Below are 18,399 nucleotides of genomic sequence, written 5' to 3'. Positions count from 1 at the left end.
GTGGATAGCCAGAGGCTTTTTCCCAGGGCTGAAATGGCTAACACAAGGGAACATAGTTTTAAGGTGCTTGGAAATAGGTACCAAGGGGATGTCAGGGTTTAGTTTTTCACAGGGAGAGCGGTGGGTATGTGGAATGCACTGGTGCTGGTGGTGGAAGTGGATTCAATGGAGTCTTTTAAGAGCCTCTTAGGTAGGTACATGGAACTTAGAAAAATAGAGGGCTATACGCTAGGGAAACTCTAGGCAGTTTCTAGAGTGGGTTACATGATTGGCACAACATTGTGGGCCGAAGGGCCTGTAATGTGCTGTAAATTTCTATGTTCTATGATGTAATAATGCAGAATCCAGCAGTAATAGATCCACTGCCTCATAACATTAGTAGCGCACAGCATAGGTACGGTCAGTGTGGAGCACATGTTCTCCCTGCACCCAAGTAGATTTCCTCAGCCGTGCTTACTTCCTCCCATATTCTAAAGGCATCTTGATGATGTTAATTTCCATTGTAAATTGTTCCTAATGTATCTGTCAATGGGCCAAAGGGTTTGTTTCTATGCTGTACCTTTCCGACTGTAAACTACAACTGATAGAACTTGAGAATATATGGTGTATTATGCAATAGACTGCACTAGTCAACATTTAAAAGTTGCAAGTAGATAGGCAGGATCATCTGATAACTTACTAGCTCATTGGTAAATAAAATACATTCAAAATATAAGTACTTTGCATCATTAAATAGTGTACTTTGAAAAAGCTTGCTTCTTACATCCACACACATACAGTTAAATGTATTGAAAAAGTATGCCAAGAAAACTATCAGGAAACTGGAAAACTATTCTAACTTGTTAGCGCCAATAACATTTTTTTATGATGTTGGGAGAATTGCAGCTGTGACGTTCTAGTGGATTTATTTGACTTTCCATCAAAATAATTTTCCAGTTGCAGGTGCTTGTTTGTTCACACTCAATTTAATCACATAAATTTGCTATCCTTTTTTTATTTTCTCCCTCTTCCATTTCACCTGAAATTGTTGAATTAATGCAAGGCCATAGTTTCACAGCTGTTCTCTGGGATATCATTGGTTGACTGTTGTTCATGTGTAGTTTTGTGGTGGGCTGCATCATTGACAAAATTCACTGCAGTTACCAAACAAATCTCAACATCACAGACTAGAACACAAGGGTAGTTTGCATATTTGGAAACCTACCACCCCTAAATTCCCCTCTGTATTTCAAAGCAGCTTTCCTTTGGCCTGATCTCTAACACTCTGCTTGTAGGAGAACCTTCTCTGGAAGGATTGCAAAGGTCCTAGAAGATAACCTTATCTTAGATTAGATTTATTTGTCACACGTATGTAGAAACATCAAAACATACAGTGAAATGCATTTTTTGTGTCAACAACCAACGCAGTTTGAGAAGTGCCAGTGCCGCCATGCTTCTGGCACCACAATTTACGGATCCTAACTCGAAAGGAATGTATTTGGGATGTGGGAGAAAACTGGATCATCTGGAGGAAACCCACATGGTCACAGGGAGAGTGTATGAACTCTTTGCAGACAATGGTGGGAATTGAACCCCTATCTAACAGTTGGCAGCATAAAGTGTTACGTTAACTGCCGCCTCATCATGCTCATCACCTGTGCAAGAGAAATTATAGATAGACAACAAATGCAGACTTTGCTGGTAATATAGGAATCCTATAATATAAATGTGAAGTTATCCACTTTGGAAGCAGGAACAAGAGGGCAGAGTATTGTCTGAACGGTGTAGAGTTAGGTAAGGGAGAAATGCAAAGAGACCTAGGAGTCCTAGTTCATCAGTCAATGAAGGTGAATGAGCAAGTGCAACAGGCAGTGAAGAGGGCAAATGGAATGTTGGCCTTTATTACAAGGGGAATTGAGTACAAGAGCAAGGATGTTCTTTTGCATTTGTACAGGGCCCTGGTGAGACCACACCTGGAATATTGTGTACAGTTTTGGTCTCCAGGTTTAAGGAAGGACATCCTGGCAATTGAGGAAGTGCAGTGTAGATTCACTAGGTTGATTCCTGGGATGGCAGGGCTGTCTTACGCAGAGAGATTGGAGAGATTGGGCTTGTACACGCTGGAATTGAGGAGATTGAGAGGGGATCTGATTGAAACATTTAAGATAATTAAAGGATTTGATAGGATTGAGGCAGGAAATATGTTCCAGATGTTGGGAGAGTCCAGTACCAGAGGGCATGGATTGAGAATAAGAGGTCAGTTATTTAAAATAGAGTTGAGGAAGAGCTTCTTCTCCCAGAGAGTTGTGGAGGTGTGGAATGCACTGCCTCAGAAGATGGTGGAGGCCAATTCTCTGGATGCTTTCAAGAAGGAGCTAGATAGATATCTGATGGATAGGGGAATCAAGGGATATGGGGACAAGGCAGGGACTGGGTATTGATAGTGAATGATCAGCCATGATCTCAGAATGGCGGTGCAGACTCGAGGGGCCAAATGGTCTACTTCTGCACCTATTGTCTATAAGTGAAGAATTATTTCAAAAATATTCAGTGTTTTCTGTGCTACTTCCTTTTCTGCAGTAATGTGGACAACTCTCACAGTGCGGTAATGTGGGTACATAGGATATCGGGAAGGCAGCTCTTTGGCCTCCTCAGTTTTAATTAGGAATGCTCATTACAAACTGATTTCCCAGTGATGCTCACCTTCTGTGGGTTGGTTTGAATAAACAGAAACTCTAAATCACACATCAACACTTAACACAAAAACACTGAAAATCCTAAAATAAGAAGCAAATTGTGTTGGAAATAGCATGAAAGGCAGCACTCTTGGAGGCAGAAACATAATTATTACTTCAAGTCATTGACTTTTCCGACGTACGGTCACTGACCTGAAATGGCAGCTCCATTTTGCTTTCCCCACATGATGTCAATGGTGACAAGTTCTCATTTTGCCATCACTTTGCTACTGATCATCTCAGTCACTGCAGGTAAATCATGTGTGGATCATTAAATTTATATATTCTTTTGTGTTCCTCTTCAAAACTATAAAATGCATATTGACAATGAATTAATATTGAAGTGCAGGTGTTATTATAGTGTATGAATTTCTGTGGCCAACTGGCATGCATCAGCCCCCATGAGCAGCTGTATGAGATAACCAAATAACTATTTCATTTTTGTAATTTGTATGAGCGATAAACATTGGCTACGGCACCTGCTAATGCTAAAATAGTGTTTGCCTAGGAGAGCAGGTGAGGCTGCTGTTTAACTTCTCATCTAAAGGAGGTCTCCAAGGTGAAGCAGCCTACCTGGCAGTCACCCCATCGACCAGCTCAATAATTCAATCTCTCGTCAAGCTGCATGGTGACGGCAGTACATAACATCTACAAATGCTCTGCAGTTACTCACCAAAGCTCCACCGACAGCATCCTGCCAACCTGTGATCCCTTCTGCCAAGAACAGCACATGAAACATCACCACCTGCCGGTTCCCCTCCATGTTGCATGTCGTTCTGATTTGAAAATAAATCCCCATCCTTAATAGTTGCTGGGTTTCAATTCTGAAACTCCTTACCCAGCAGACAGTTGAAGCAACTTCCCCAGGACTGTAGCAGTTTAAGAAGGTAATTCACCATCACCTTCTCAAGGGAAATTAGGGTTGAGTAATGATGATGCTATCGCCAGTGACTCCCGGATCCCAAAAATGTCTCCATCAGCTGAGTGAATGTTAGACTACAGATAAGTTTCTGTATGTGGTAGTGCAAGTATTGACGTAGATTTGATTTTATGTGCCATAGCCTTGATGAAATATATTGGATATTAGATGTTTTTTTTGTTTTTCTTATTGTTGAACCGGGTCCTAGGAGCATCTTCTTCCCATTATGGATAGCTTATTACAACGCCAAGTGTGTAAGAATTCCCTCTTTTGGGCCACATACTTGGCTATAAATTCCAGGAAATGGGTGAAAAGTAGGGTGCCTAGTGCAAAGACCATCCCTTTGCTCTCCATGCTTAACAATGATTTCCAGTGTGATTCTACACAGTAAGCACACACTTTTCAGAAGTGTAAATATGATGTCAGTGAGCCGGATTATAAGAACCCTAACATCACTACCTAATACTTGGCCTTGGTGTGAAATAGACTGTGATAGGGGTTGCATAGCAAATAAGTTTTTGCACACGGTCTGCACACAGATTTCTTGTGTGAACAGTATCTTGATAAATTGGCATCAGGTCCCACAACACTTTTCTATTTTAGTACCTGTTTTCATGATTTAATGTTTACTTCCAGTGTTTCCTGTACCATTCCCTTAGATGTATTACCCAGAACTTACTTAAATCTCCGGACCTGAATGGATGCTATCAAGTGTGTGATGATTTGAGATTCACTCTTGATAGTGATCTACGACAAAGAAGTCAAAGAAATCCAATCTCAGCAGGGTAGCAAATTCCTAATAGTATAATACTGCATCTTGATCCTTGTACTTTGCTTCAACCAGTGCTATTCATAGCTCATTTGCTGTGTTGCTGATGTATTCAGTTGCTTGTTTACAACTGTTATGCTATAACTATTAAATAGCTTTTTATGTTTAAAACATTTATCAAATAATTTTTACCTCATCTGGATTAGTGATCCCATCTAAAATATAGATGTACCTTAGCAATCACCACTGCCCTTTTGTAACATACTTACCTCTGATTTCCTTGATTTCCTCACTGTGAATACATTTTTCCTTGACTTCTGTATCTGTAGGTTGTAATGTGGAACTCTGAGTCAGCCTGTGGGTATACATGACTTCCTGTCAAATTCCTTGTTTCACCATTGTTCCAGTGTCAAAATAGACATCCCAAACTAAGTACCAGATACACGAGATGATGGGTCTGGATGCACAATATTGATTGTCCATTTCGCTCCCCAGAAATGCCTGAACCATTAAGTTCCTCCAGACCTTTGTATGTGTTGCATATTCCAGCATTTGCAGTCTTGCATCTGCACTTTACTTTTGGTTGTTCAAAGTTCAATAGCAAAGCGACATTCCTTTCAAAGATGATGCCCCATTAACTAAAATATATAAATGGAGGAGAATGATTTACTTTTTTCATTACTTTATATATTTTCTGATAAGTTAATGTATTGCTTGGAATTTAAAGAAAACGTTTAATTCCATTAAGATTTGTTTCAAAGTCTCTGATTAGCATCAGCAACCTGTCAAGAAGCTGTCCAGGTGATTGTGGAAAGTGCTTCAAGATCTGCCTCCTGGGATCTAGCACCGCTCTCTGTTACCTCTGCTTCAAAGATCACCCTTGATACCCAGCCCTCAATTCAGCTGAGTCACAAAAGGCATGTCCAGTTGAGGTAAAAGCTTGAGGGTGATTGGTGAAGAGTCAGAAGCATGGTGTGGGACTGAGTTCAGGGGGCAGAGTGTACAGTGTCCTTAAGGAGTAAGCCTGTCGCACACATAATGCAATGCTATAATTTCCCAAAGAGTGCCACACCTACAAGCATTTTCAGCCACTTTCAGCAATCAGTTTTGAGGCAAAAGCTATTGCTTTGCACATTAAGACACGTACTGCTTGCGAGTCAATATTCTCTAACTTTTGCTACATTACAACCTTTATGTAAATGTAAGCTGGTGATTACAGAGTAATTGAATGTTTTGAATAACTCACAAGTGCTTCCTTATTCATCAGGCACCAATTTCTTGAACATGTTAAGAATCTTCAGAAAATTAATCCTTTCTACAATGAGTTTTTCAATTACATATAAATTGAAGAAAAACTTCTCTGCATTTAATTTAATCCACAACCAAAACACTTGTTACCATTTAAGAATTAACTAATGTTTGTGAAATGCAAGAGTGGTGTACAATATTTAAAATTTCCAATCTGGCATGTGAAGAGAAATTGCCCATTTATTTTTAACTTCCTTTAGATTTGTACGTTGTAATGCTATCTTAAAACTGCCATCATCCTACAGAAAACAGACTCAGCATATTTTCGCTTAACAAGGACAGAAATGATTTATTTCCTTTTCTTTTTCTGCACCTATTTATTCCTTGATCTGAAAAATGTGCTGTGCCTGGTTTCACGGATCCCATCCTCTGTGTTTATAACATTCACATTAATAACTGGTTCTAAGAAAAACATTCACATGTTGCAGCCTTCTCCTTTTATTTGCTCAGATGAGCAACAAAAATCAATAAAATAGTCCTAAAGACATTGAAAAATCAGCGCACTCCTACACTTCTAAATTATTCTGCTGGAATAAATTTAATTGGAATAATTTACATAACCATCAACTCACTTCTTGGTGAGATTTCAAGTTCTGAATGTGTTGGAAGCAAGGGTGCATGCTTGATGTGGCGGGAGACCCGATTACAATTCCCACATGTTTCACAAGAGTGCCTTTAATTTAGATGCTCCATTCACACATATGTTCACGGTTTCCATGACAAATTGGAAAGAGCTGATACACTGGACAGGATAATTTCAGCAGATGGAGCTCATGGGATATCAGCAGAGTAAGGTATCTTCTGCATTTGTCCCCACTGCGACGAGGTATTGAAACACAAATAGATCAAAAATGGCCTAAGGGTCATAGACACCTGATTGGACATCATGTCAAACAGGCATTGTGATCAATGTCAATGCTGACTGGAAGAAGCTGCACACAACCAGTGTCAAATATCCATGGTTGGACTTGCCTGAAACCAGCAACAGGATAGTTACCCATTGTTCCTGGATATGACACCAAAGGCCTTATCAGATCAGGAAAAATAGACATAGCACCACACTCATTTATCATGGGCATGTACATTATCAAGCACCCTCACTTTGCCCTATTGACACTACTCCCTTCAACTATCCAGAAACTATGCTTATTCCTCTCCATCTACACATTCCTATCAGATACATCTGTACAGCCAGTGCTGATACTTAACCGTTATTTTGTTTAATGCCATTCTCCCACCACAGAGACACCTTCAATAGATGCTCATCCACAAATCCATACTTTCCCAACTTGTAGAGCAAAGAGCACCAGAAGAAGGCAAAGAACTAAAGATGTCCTCTGCTGATCATTCCACTAACAGCTGCAGATGAGGCAAGTCTTGGGAACAAAAACAAAACATAATGGAAAAGTTTAGGTTCTTTGATGACAATCTTTGATACGTAGTACGCAGGGCCTCAAGCATTCTTGGGGACTTGAGCAGATCAAGGATGCGGGTTGTCATGGAATGGAGGGATCATGGCAGCTGCCCAGATTCCTGCACTCCCCTGTGAAACAATCTCCATGGCCGTGAACCACTAAAGATGATTGGAGTGGAATCCTTTCTTTTAGTACAGTCTCTGAGGTGTCACATTGGTCCCCATTCATCCATTACTCTGATGGCTACATAAGTGCAGTTAATCAACCTGTATTTGCAGGAATCCAGCCAGAAAAGTGTGCCCAAGTACTCTTTTATTCCAGCAGGCCATATCCAGGAGGCATTGGATGTGACAGATAAGGCCAATCAATGCTTATGCACTTGAATCCAGCAAACAGAAATCCCACAGATGTCTTCATCACTGGAATGATTGTGAAGCCGAGGAAGTGAGGGTTGTGGTGAAATTGACAAGCTCAGGCAGGACATGTACACCAACAGAAAGCAGATTTTGTTCAAGAAACATGCAGAGATCTCTCAGCAACTGACGTGTTAGCCCAAGATTGCTGAAGTACTTCTGGTCTGATGCATCAAAGAAAGTGAACCTCTTCTTGCATCATCTGTGTGCAGGATGTGGCCTCCCACAAGCTACACCTCTGTCATGAGCCTCTGTCTCTGATGGACAGCTACATGAAGATCAGGAGCAGGCTGCTTCTGTTCGGATGCTTCCTCTGGCCGCTCAGTCTGTCCATCCTCTGGGATGCTACAGTGATGCTGCACACAGCACCCATCTTCAAATCCTGTTGGAAACCTCAAAGCGGCTATGACTTATTATGTAAATTCAAAAGACATGAAAACAAGACTGAAGAATTTCCCTCTAAACTTTATCCAATTTGCTGCAGAAATAAACACCATAGCTCTTGTGAAGAAAGTCTTTCATAGAGGCACTAAAGGGAGGGGCTGTGAAGATGCATTATTTATTGTGATTACATTGAAAGCTTTCCAGTCTCCATTCAATGCTGCTCTGCTTGGTTGCCTGGCAAATTTGAAGAAACTTAGGAGAAATAAAAGCCATAAATTCAAACTTAAGACTTCTATAAAATTGGCTCCTAAAGAATGATTAAGATACTTAACTTACCAATACACTTCTCTTATAGTGGTTTTCAAAACATAACAAATCATGGCCTTGTTAAACCTGGAAGCAGGCAGTATCACATTAGAGTCTTGGCTCACTGAATGTTATTGCCGGCTTTACCTCCCACTCACTCTCAGCTGGTGAAATATCAACAGCTCCTCCCCACTCCCCCACACAAGACTGCCATTTGGGAGGAGGTACAGGAGCCTGAAGACCCACAATCAATGATTTAGAAATGGCTTCTGCCCCTCCGCCATCAGATTTCTGAACAGTCCATGAATCCGTGAGCAAAACACCATTATTCCTTTGATTTGCACTATCTATTTGTTTTTGAAAGTTATAGTGATTTTTATGTTTTTGCACTGCACTGTAGCAACAAATTTCATGCCATAAAAATCAATGATAATAAACCTGTATCTGGTCTGAGCTTGCACACTTAAATTATCATTTATGTTTCCCAGAATATTAATACTTGCAATATCCAAAACTGACAATATTCACACACAGTTCCCCAATCTCAAAGAACACTACTGCAGTATTATAAACAAAATCCAAAATTCAAATTACAATTACGGTACCTTATAATGCCGGTGTTTGAATCACTAGAAGTGAGATCTTAACAAATCTTTAATTTCACTTTCACGGTTTTAACTGGTAATGTTGCAATAGGGATGTGCCTAATATTCTTAGTTCATATAAGCAGAGAACAGATAACCCTGCAGTCATCATGTTGAGGTATTTCTATTCAGTCTGAATGTGAATTTTTCCCAAACTTCTGAAAATACCACAGGTGCAAGAAATCAGAAATAGCGATAAAAATTGGTGAACTAATTAACGGGTCAAAAAGCATCGTAAGAAAGACTCAGATAGACTAAAATTTCAAGTCAATATTGCCTTGACAGACCAGCTTCCTTAATTTAATAGTATTGCAATTCCTTTTTAGCTTGAAGACTGACGACCATAAAATGTATTTACAATTATTGTGACAATTCCCCCTGACATTGAATGTAGTGTAAATTCGAAGACTTATCAAAATAAGTATAAAAAGTATTCAAAGTGCTTTTTTATATTGGAGTCTCCACATGCCTTTTAAATTTGACCACACTCCATTTAAGCGCTGGGCACCACAATAGATAAAGTACGGAGTTCCAGAGAGGATCAACAAAGCAAAATAACAGCTGCTCTAAAATGCTCACATAGCAAGTCATCAGCATTGTTTATATGATTTTGCAAGATTTACTCAGAATTTGTCTATTTATTGAGTGCATCTTTGAGGTTAGCACATCTAGCAAATAATGTCAGTAACTAACTTCAGACACCAATCTTCAACTCTGGAAATGGACTGTAAATTAAATTTAAAATGCAGCTCTGAATGTTAAGTTCCTAAGAGCTGTGAATCGCAGTTAATGGGACGACCAGACAATGGTGATTAAAATTCAATTGGGTGTTTGTCTTGAGCATACAAAGTAGGAAGTGCGAAGGTTGTGTGTAATTCAAAGGAAGTATTGTGGGAGCATTGTAAATATGAAATTGTCCTTGGATCTTTAGGACAATATATGGTGTAGCACTGGGTCAAGCAATCCTCTTGCTCTGAAAGGGGTCACAATATGATGCCTGTTGTGTTTCACTTTGTCGAATAAAGAGATAGCTTCATACCTACCAGTACTCCTCTCTGGTGACTTTTCAATTGGAGATGGACCCCAATATCTCACTGCTCATTTGTAACTTGCCAGTATGCACACATGCAAGACACAAGGTGTCAAATGATCATGACACATGAAGTTTCATACAGCAATTACCAAGCTCACCAAATACCAGAGATCAGAAAGGTTAATGTTTCAGGTTCGTGAACATTCAAGAGAAAGCCAACAAATACTTTTTATAGAGCATGAATTAGGGAAGTCATCAGGAATCTGACAGCTATACTGTATGAATTTTGCTAGTAACATTGAAAGCTTGTGCCTCCCCCCAATTGTTACTCTTCTTGTACATCCTCCTTCCACCTTAATCATCATAGTATTCACATTATCATTATGTTCCTAGAAAAGAACTCATGGGTACTTATTTGATAATATTACATTGTCAAATGAGTAAGTAGATACAAAGAGTTATTTCCTTAAACAAAAAAAAAGTAATTTAGATTCTGGGAATCTTAAATAAATAAAGAAATGCTGGAAAAAAGTCAAATGGACATGTTATTGGGAATAGTAAACAAGTTCATTATTTCTGATTAAAGTTTGTTTATTTGAACATTTTTCAATACAATATTTCTCTATTTTCTTCCAAATATTGGAAGACCAAGGGATCATATTTATATGTGTTCTTCTGCAATTAGGTGCACCTTGTATTCGAATATTGATCTCATAAACATTTCCCATGGTGATCCATAAGAATTGCTAGACTAAATTTGGCACAAACCCCATAATGAAATATTAGCAAAGATCACAATGAGATGGAGAGAGAAGTGGAAAAATTCAGAGGAGGAATTCCAGTGATCTGGAACTCAATAGCTGAAAACATAACTGGTAATGTTATATTACCCAACTAAAACACATCAGTTATTGAGATGCTAAATTAAATTATCCATCTGTTCTGCAAGCTTCCTACAACTTAAGAGTCAGCTTGTCTGTTTCAAACAACTGAAATTATCCAAGCATCTGCTTTCACACAGAGTGTCTGCAAAATGCAGAGCTGTTCTATAGAGTGTTTTTAACTTCAATTTGATTATTGCTTTCTAATTATATTTTAAGAACTGTACACTGACTTCCTTCTATGACCAAAAACTAAAAAAAAACTGTTAGAAGTATACTTATGTTTGTTTTTGATCTTACAATTCACAAATCCTGGGTTTAGGAAGCAAGGTTAGCAAAAAAACAAGAAATGAGTATCCATCACGGCAGGGGAGTTGGTGGGCTTTCCTTGTACCGTGTCACTAAGCTCTGCTGGCGATGGCTTACTTGGTAAATCATTGCCATTGAGTCTAAAGGACTGGGTTAAAATCCTATACTTGGGTCTTGAAGAATAAAACCAATAGTAGTGATCTATAGCAATACTGAGGTGCCGCTGCACAATTTAAAGTGATATTTTTCAGATGTAAAGTTAAAATGAGGATGAGTCCATTCCATGTGTTTCAGTTAAAAAAGTAAATACAATATTTGAAAGAAGCAGAAGTAACCTTTAGTTGCTGTCCTGTGCAAAACTTTTATTCATTGGTCGATGTCATATTGCTACTTATGGGAGCATTCAGCACACAAGTTGACTACCATGTGTCCTACATTATAACATTCATTACAAATATCCATATTTCTTCATTTTGAGGCATCTCAAAGGAGACACAAAAGGTGCAGTATAAATTCATTTTTTTTTACTTTAGGAGACAATGACAATCTATGAACACAAACCTAACTTTTACACAGGAATTAGAATGAATTAAGGTGCAAGCTGTAGAATTTCGCATGATCTAGCTTGTGAAGCAATTTAATAGCTTATTCAAATTTTAAACTCTTCCTGTCTCCTTTATTCAATTTCAGTAAATGTGTACTTCCCTGACATTTGCCTGCTTGATTGGTTCTTTCATTCTTAATAGACAGAAAGTCATACATTGATAAGCAATTAGAATTGCTTAAGGTACAGATTACAAAGGCTTTCAAGACCTAGATTTAGAAACAATTTAGTCACACTTTGTTCTTCTCACTGACGTTTCAACTGCAGACAAATACATTTGTTCCCACAGAGCTGGATTGGACGGTCATTCATTTATTGATTTTCTTCTTTCTTCTGGTTTGATCGTGCACTGCATCCAGTTGTTAGACACCACACATTCCATTTCAGCTGAGAGGGGTGGATCCTATTTAGTCACTAACTACCGTCATGTAAAAGCAATCACCAAACTGAATGTGTTCGCACACTGTTATCATATTTGCTTTACCTACTCGCTGTAGCATTTTCACTTATCAACCCAGCCAGACTGAGAACAATTTTTTTTAAAAAATCAAAAAATATTAATGTAGGGAATTGTAAATAAAAATAGTCCTAGCACCTGTGAATACGCAGGTGGAAAATTAATGAATATTTAATCAGAAACAAGTCTTTTCAGTGTGATGATGAACAAAACATTGTTTTGATAGCAAAAACATTGATCTACCTTTTATTGTACATACTCCCAGGATACTTAAAGCAAATTTTGTTTCACTTCAGTACGGGTTTAATTTTCCAATTGTGTTGTCAAGAGGAGAAAATGTATACATTAATCATCAGCTTAGAAAACAAGAAAGAAAAAAACATGGATTGTAATCCTTACCTCTCAAAGAGAATCAGCTGAGAAACAGGTTTGAATTCCTTGACTGAATTATCTGCAGATTTCCACCAAGTGATGTTGTCTTCAGTTGTAAATGACATTCGTGAGCAAGAGGAGAAGGCACGTACCTGACTCTGGTGGAAAATACACCAGATAGAGATTGAAGATACAGATTGAGATCCATTAAGATTATTAGGTCCTGGTTGCAATATTAACTTTGACTTTATTAACTGTTTTGCTGCTGATTTCCAAACAGCTAATGCAACATGATAAGCAGAAGGAACTTGTTTTATTATTCCCTTTATGGTGCTGTGCAAAGTAAAGCTGGCTTTGCAAGTTGCTGAAGAAAGAATTCTAGTTCTTTTCTTGGATCCCCCATCCACACTATGAGGTCTATCTGTGCCTCACTGAAACCTATGCCTTGATCTTCATATTGTGTGAAACTTTATAAATAGGCAACCATTTCCAATGCATTCCCAATTCACTTCAGGTTGAATTCAGCAGGAAATATTAATGAAGTTTGCCAGTTACAGTCAATGTGACAATATTTTGCCATCAAGCAGTGGACTAAATAAAGCCAGCCATATTCCACTCCTCAATTTCCCTAATTCCAATCTTCTCTTTATATATGCCAAAGCATACCAGTGGACATCATACCAAGGAGTAAAACAGTTCGTGATAATGGCAATCACAACAAAGAGAAGAAAAGGGTTATTTTCATCCGTCACCTTTCATGGATCTTAGTGTAGAACAAAGCATGTTAATATCTAACAAACGACTTTGAGCAAATTTCTGCAATGACATTCATGGCCACCTGTATTTCTGAAGTTTATTGAAGGTTAAATATTGAGTAAATCATATGAATCTTGTTCTTCTTTCATCTTGAAAGAGTAGATGGAGTCTCACTTTAACATCTTAGATTGATGACTGTACTGATACCAGTACTATATAGCTTCCAGGGGCAGACTGCAAAATGGAAATTTGCCCCCTCAGAAATTACTTTCAAAAGTCATTCTCATCGAAAGATGTGAAAGAAAAACAAATAAATAAATACAAATTGCATCTTCTTTCAACTTGTATTTTTTGCACTAAATACAGTATGTGGTTGTGTGTTTGGGAATATCGTATTGTTGGTATGCCAGGAGTGTATCCCAAACATCCCAGCCCATCCACCATCATGCAAAGGTCATTTGTTCTGCCCACCATTCATCTCCAGAGAGCTAGCTTACACTTCTGAATTAAGCTGACAGACGGACTGTTGCTCTCAATCTTTTAATCAAAGGCAGAAATGCTCCACACTGAACCACATTTGACACAATGATTGCTACATCTGGTTTTAGCAAATGAGACAGAGTCATGAAGACCTATTTTATTCTCAACACCCCCAAATTCTTCAGCTCATCTACACATTAGGGACAATAAACAGTGGACAATTGCGTACCAGTCAGCATAACCTTGGAATGTAGGTGGATATCAGAGCACCTGGAGGAAGCCAATATGGTGACAAGGACAATGCATAACAGAGTTGGAGGTCAGGGTTGAACACAGATTACTGGCATTGTGAGGCAGCAGCTCTCTAAACTGTGCCAGAGAGCTAGCTCCAGACCTAACTTTCACCAACCTGTGAACATCACTGACAGCAATGAAATTAATAGAAAGACCGCACTACTAATCCTCTACTCAACATTACTCTTTTTTGCCTACCAACAGAGACAAAACTACATTAAGAAGTAGGACCACAACCGAAATCCATTTCTTTTAGGTCAAAATAGATATGGCAGTCTGGAACTATGGCCATATATAAGATATCTTTACGAATAGTATTTTATATAAATTCTTTGATTTTGGTGGTACAAAATCAACAAAATACTGATTTTGGAAAATCCCCATGGACCAAAATTAAGAAATTGAGTAGAAAAGCAACTATAAAACTGGAGCTACCTTCTCAGAGAAAAGGCATTAATACTGTTAATGCTTAGATTTAAATCTATTGCAATTATGTAGAGATAAACAAGTTCTATATTAACTTGACATAGCTCTTCATAAGGCAAATATGTGAATACTGTGTGGAAGGGATTGTGGAGTAGCCTGCTGCAGTCATTTAGTTTTAAATAACCAGCCTTTATAAAGAAGAGAAAGTCAGCAGATGCTGGAAATTCAAGCAACACGCAGAAAAAGCTGGAGGAGCTCAGCAGTTCAGGCAGTATCTATGAAAAAGACTAAACAGTCGACGTGAAGGGATTCAGCCCGAAACGTCGACGGTTTACTCTTTTCTTGCTGAGCCGCTGAGTTCCTCCAGATTTCTCTGTGTCTGACCTTTATAAAGGTTATAAGATTGTGAGAGGCAGAACAAGAGTAAAAAGCAAGTATCATTTACCCAGGGTGGAAGTATCTTATCCCAAAGGACATGGATTTTAAGTGAGAGGGGGTAAGTTCTAAAGAGATGTGAACGGCAAGTTTTTTTACACACAAATAGAGGTAAGTTCCTGGGTGGTGGAGGCAAATAAGACAGGGGCATTCAAGAAGCTCTTAGAAAGGCACATGATTATACAAAAAATGGGGGCGTATTGACATTGTGTAGACAGAAAGGGTTAGTTTAGTTAAGCATTAATTAGCTTAGTTTAATTAATTCAGCACATCATAGTGGGCCAAATGGCCTGTTCCTATACTGTATTGTTCTATTCTCTATGATTGATGTTTGGTCATGGACAGTAATATTATGTGTGAGTTAATTTTTTTTTGCAGAAACCTTTCTCCAGTCAATTGAAGTAGCTGAAGTTACTTAAATGGGCTTTCTCTGTATTAGTACAGATCTGTGGATTGAATTTATGTATTAGTGTCATCTTAGTGATTATCCCTGGTTTGCACTCACGGGATCTCCAAAGTAGATCATTAGGAGCAAATTTCACTACCAACGGTCAGAGTAAATTTCTCACCCAGTATACAACACACTTTTATATTCCCATTGAAGTCTCTGAAATAAATCTTAGAAGTGTGGTATACCAGGCAGAATAATGAAAGTGGAAATAATGTAATTGGGAGAAACACTAAGAGATGCGTTGATAAGATATGCAACGTAAGAATACTAAAACACTATGTAAGTTTTTATGTTTTTATACCCGAGCAGAGCACCAAGCATTAGGTTCAGAGGCACGGTATCCATTTTGCTGCCTATCTGATTTTCTAGTCATTAATTTCAACAGAGAGATAATTATCTAATTGCATAAGGGCTGTGTTAAACTCTGTATTAATGTTTCTAGCATGTGTTGTGAAAAACACAAAATTGCTTCGCATATGCAGGGAAGTTGCTTTTTACAACAGCAGAGAACTTCATAATGTGTTCATTAGTGAGATTTGTCACTGCTGTGTTTAATGGGCAGAAATAATTCTGCACTGTAGAATGACCCAGTGACGAACAAGCATCAAGTGCACCATTTGAAACCCCTGGTGGTCGTATAATGGAGCTTAATGTGTTAAATGTGTTATTTAAACAAAAATGTTTGAGTCTCAATGATAATTCTCAGCATCTGATGTAAAATAACCTTTTGTCTCTACTGGTATATTCAAAGGATTATATCATTATTACAGGTATAATTGATGTAATTCAGCAATAAATTGAATTGTTCAGTCTAACGTTAATCTGATAATCTATTTTATTAAGCAGCACTATGCATTTTTATAAACAGATGTAAATGAAACTGCACATTCTTTTAGTTTACATTTACAAAGAGAAAGCCCAAAGTTTTGCTAGTTTTGCAAATGATTCTACCTAACAGCATATTAATGATGACATTTTTTCTTGTTTTGTAACACATATGATAATTAGGCATTACCGAAAGGTTATTCATGATTAGTGATAAGAGAGTTGGCTGCAGTTCAATGATGAATGTTTAATTTCACTATCAAAGCCCTTTGAAATCCTATTAAGTGGTGCAAGACAGCAAAACCATCTAATTTGCACTAAGTTCTTCAATGAAATACCAAAGCCTCAGGCTTCTAATCTTCAATCCGGCATCACAGGAGGGGGACAATGACTAATCTTGTTGATATATTCTGCTCTCATGGCATGGGATTTATGCCAGTGTTCCAAGGATCATATTCCAAATTTGTTTATCTGAAGTAAAACTAGTTACTTTATGGGAGCTGTAAAGTAGTTCTCTCTTTTTATAGATCAGTTTATAAGTTTATAAAATGAGTTGAGGCACAGTTAGGGTCACTAGTCAGAGATTTTTTTCTCTCAGGAGAGAAAAGTCGAATACTAAAGGATATAATTTCAAGTGAGAAGGGAAACTTTTTAAAGAAGAAAGGCAATGCATGATTTTTTTTACACTGAGAGCGTTAAGTGCTTGGAGTCCACTGCCAAAGATACTGGAGGAAGCAGATACAATAGATGTGCTTGAGATGCTTTCAGATAGCATATGATTATGTAGAGACTGGAGGAATATGGATCATGTGCAGGCAGAAGGGATTCACTTAATTTTTCATTATATTCAACAAAGACATTGCAGGCCAGAGGGTCTGTTCCTGTGCTGCATTGTTTCATGCTGTACATTTTATTATATTTCAGAATATATACTATAACTTTACACATTCATTAATTCTGCCTTTTTTGTCCTGTCAATTACAAACCCAACTTTCTATGATCCTTCAGTTCAATGATCAATTTTTGATTTCAAAAACGTAAATAAAAGCACCTGAGGGGAAAAAAAACAGTGTGTTAGATCACTGGACCCAAGAACAAGAACTGTCTATTGATTTGGTGAAGTTGGAAAAGCAATAGTGAGAAAAATGAGAGGAAAGGATAAATAGACAAAGCAATATCCGAGGGATGCAGGTTAATAACTTAAGTGAAGCTGTTGGATGAGATAAGAAGTTGTTATTTTTAAATGCTGAAAGGATAAAAGAGCATTTGATTTGTGGAAGTTGTGAAGGAAAGGGATACATTTATCAAAAGTGAAATAAAGTAGGAAATGAGAATAAAATCAGCAAATATTCTGTATTTTGAAACTAAGAATGAAAAGGCAAGTTTAATATGATGGATTTACCACAATAGAAAAACCCATGCTCACTCCAGCCATTGCCACTTCCTGTATTTCACAGAACACATCACAAATGTCCATCCATCTTATCTTCCTGCAGTCACTGAAACATCCTCAATTATCATAAGGATCTTATGCAGTGAGTCAATAATTGAGGGTATAGCCAAAATGAAGATACTTGTGTCTAACTTTGTGCCATTTTACACAAAGAGAGGTGAGCCCATTGCTGGAGGAGTTGAAGTAGCAAGTCAGAAAGAAGTCAGAAGCATTGATGGACTGAACAGAGATTGCAAGTAAAAAATACTCAAACGAGAAAAAAAAGGAAGTTACCAGAAGTATTCACTTGGCTAGCTAGTACCTGCAGAGAGAGAGAGAGAGAGAGGATTAGGCCAGTGAACTTTAGAACATAGAACAATACAGCACAGTACAGGCCCTTCATCCCACAATGTTGTGCCAACCCTTAAACCCTGCCTCCCATATAACCCCCACCTTAAATTCCTCCATATACCTGTCTAATAGTCTCTTAAACTTCACTGGTGTATCTGCCTCCACCACTGACTCAGGCAGTGCATTCCACGCATCAACCACTCTCTGAGTGAAAAACCTTCCTCTAATATCCCCCTTGAACTTCCCTCCCCTTACCTTAAAGCCATGTCCTCTTGTACTGAGCAGTGGCACCCTGGGGAAGAGGACCTGGCTGCCCACTCTGTCTAATCATCTATCCATTTCATCAGAAGGTTGCTACCGACCTGATATAAGAGCATCAGCCTGAAGCTCTGCTTTTCTCTGATGTTCAGCAAGCGACATA

Source organism: Hypanus sabinus, chromosome 14 (genome assembly GCF_030144855.1).
Source record: "Hypanus sabinus isolate sHypSab1 chromosome 14, sHypSab1.hap1, whole genome shotgun sequence".
Classification (NCBI taxonomy): domain Eukaryota; kingdom Metazoa; phylum Chordata; class Chondrichthyes; order Myliobatiformes; family Dasyatidae; genus Hypanus; species Hypanus sabinus.
This window is presented reverse-complemented; position numbering follows the sequence as displayed.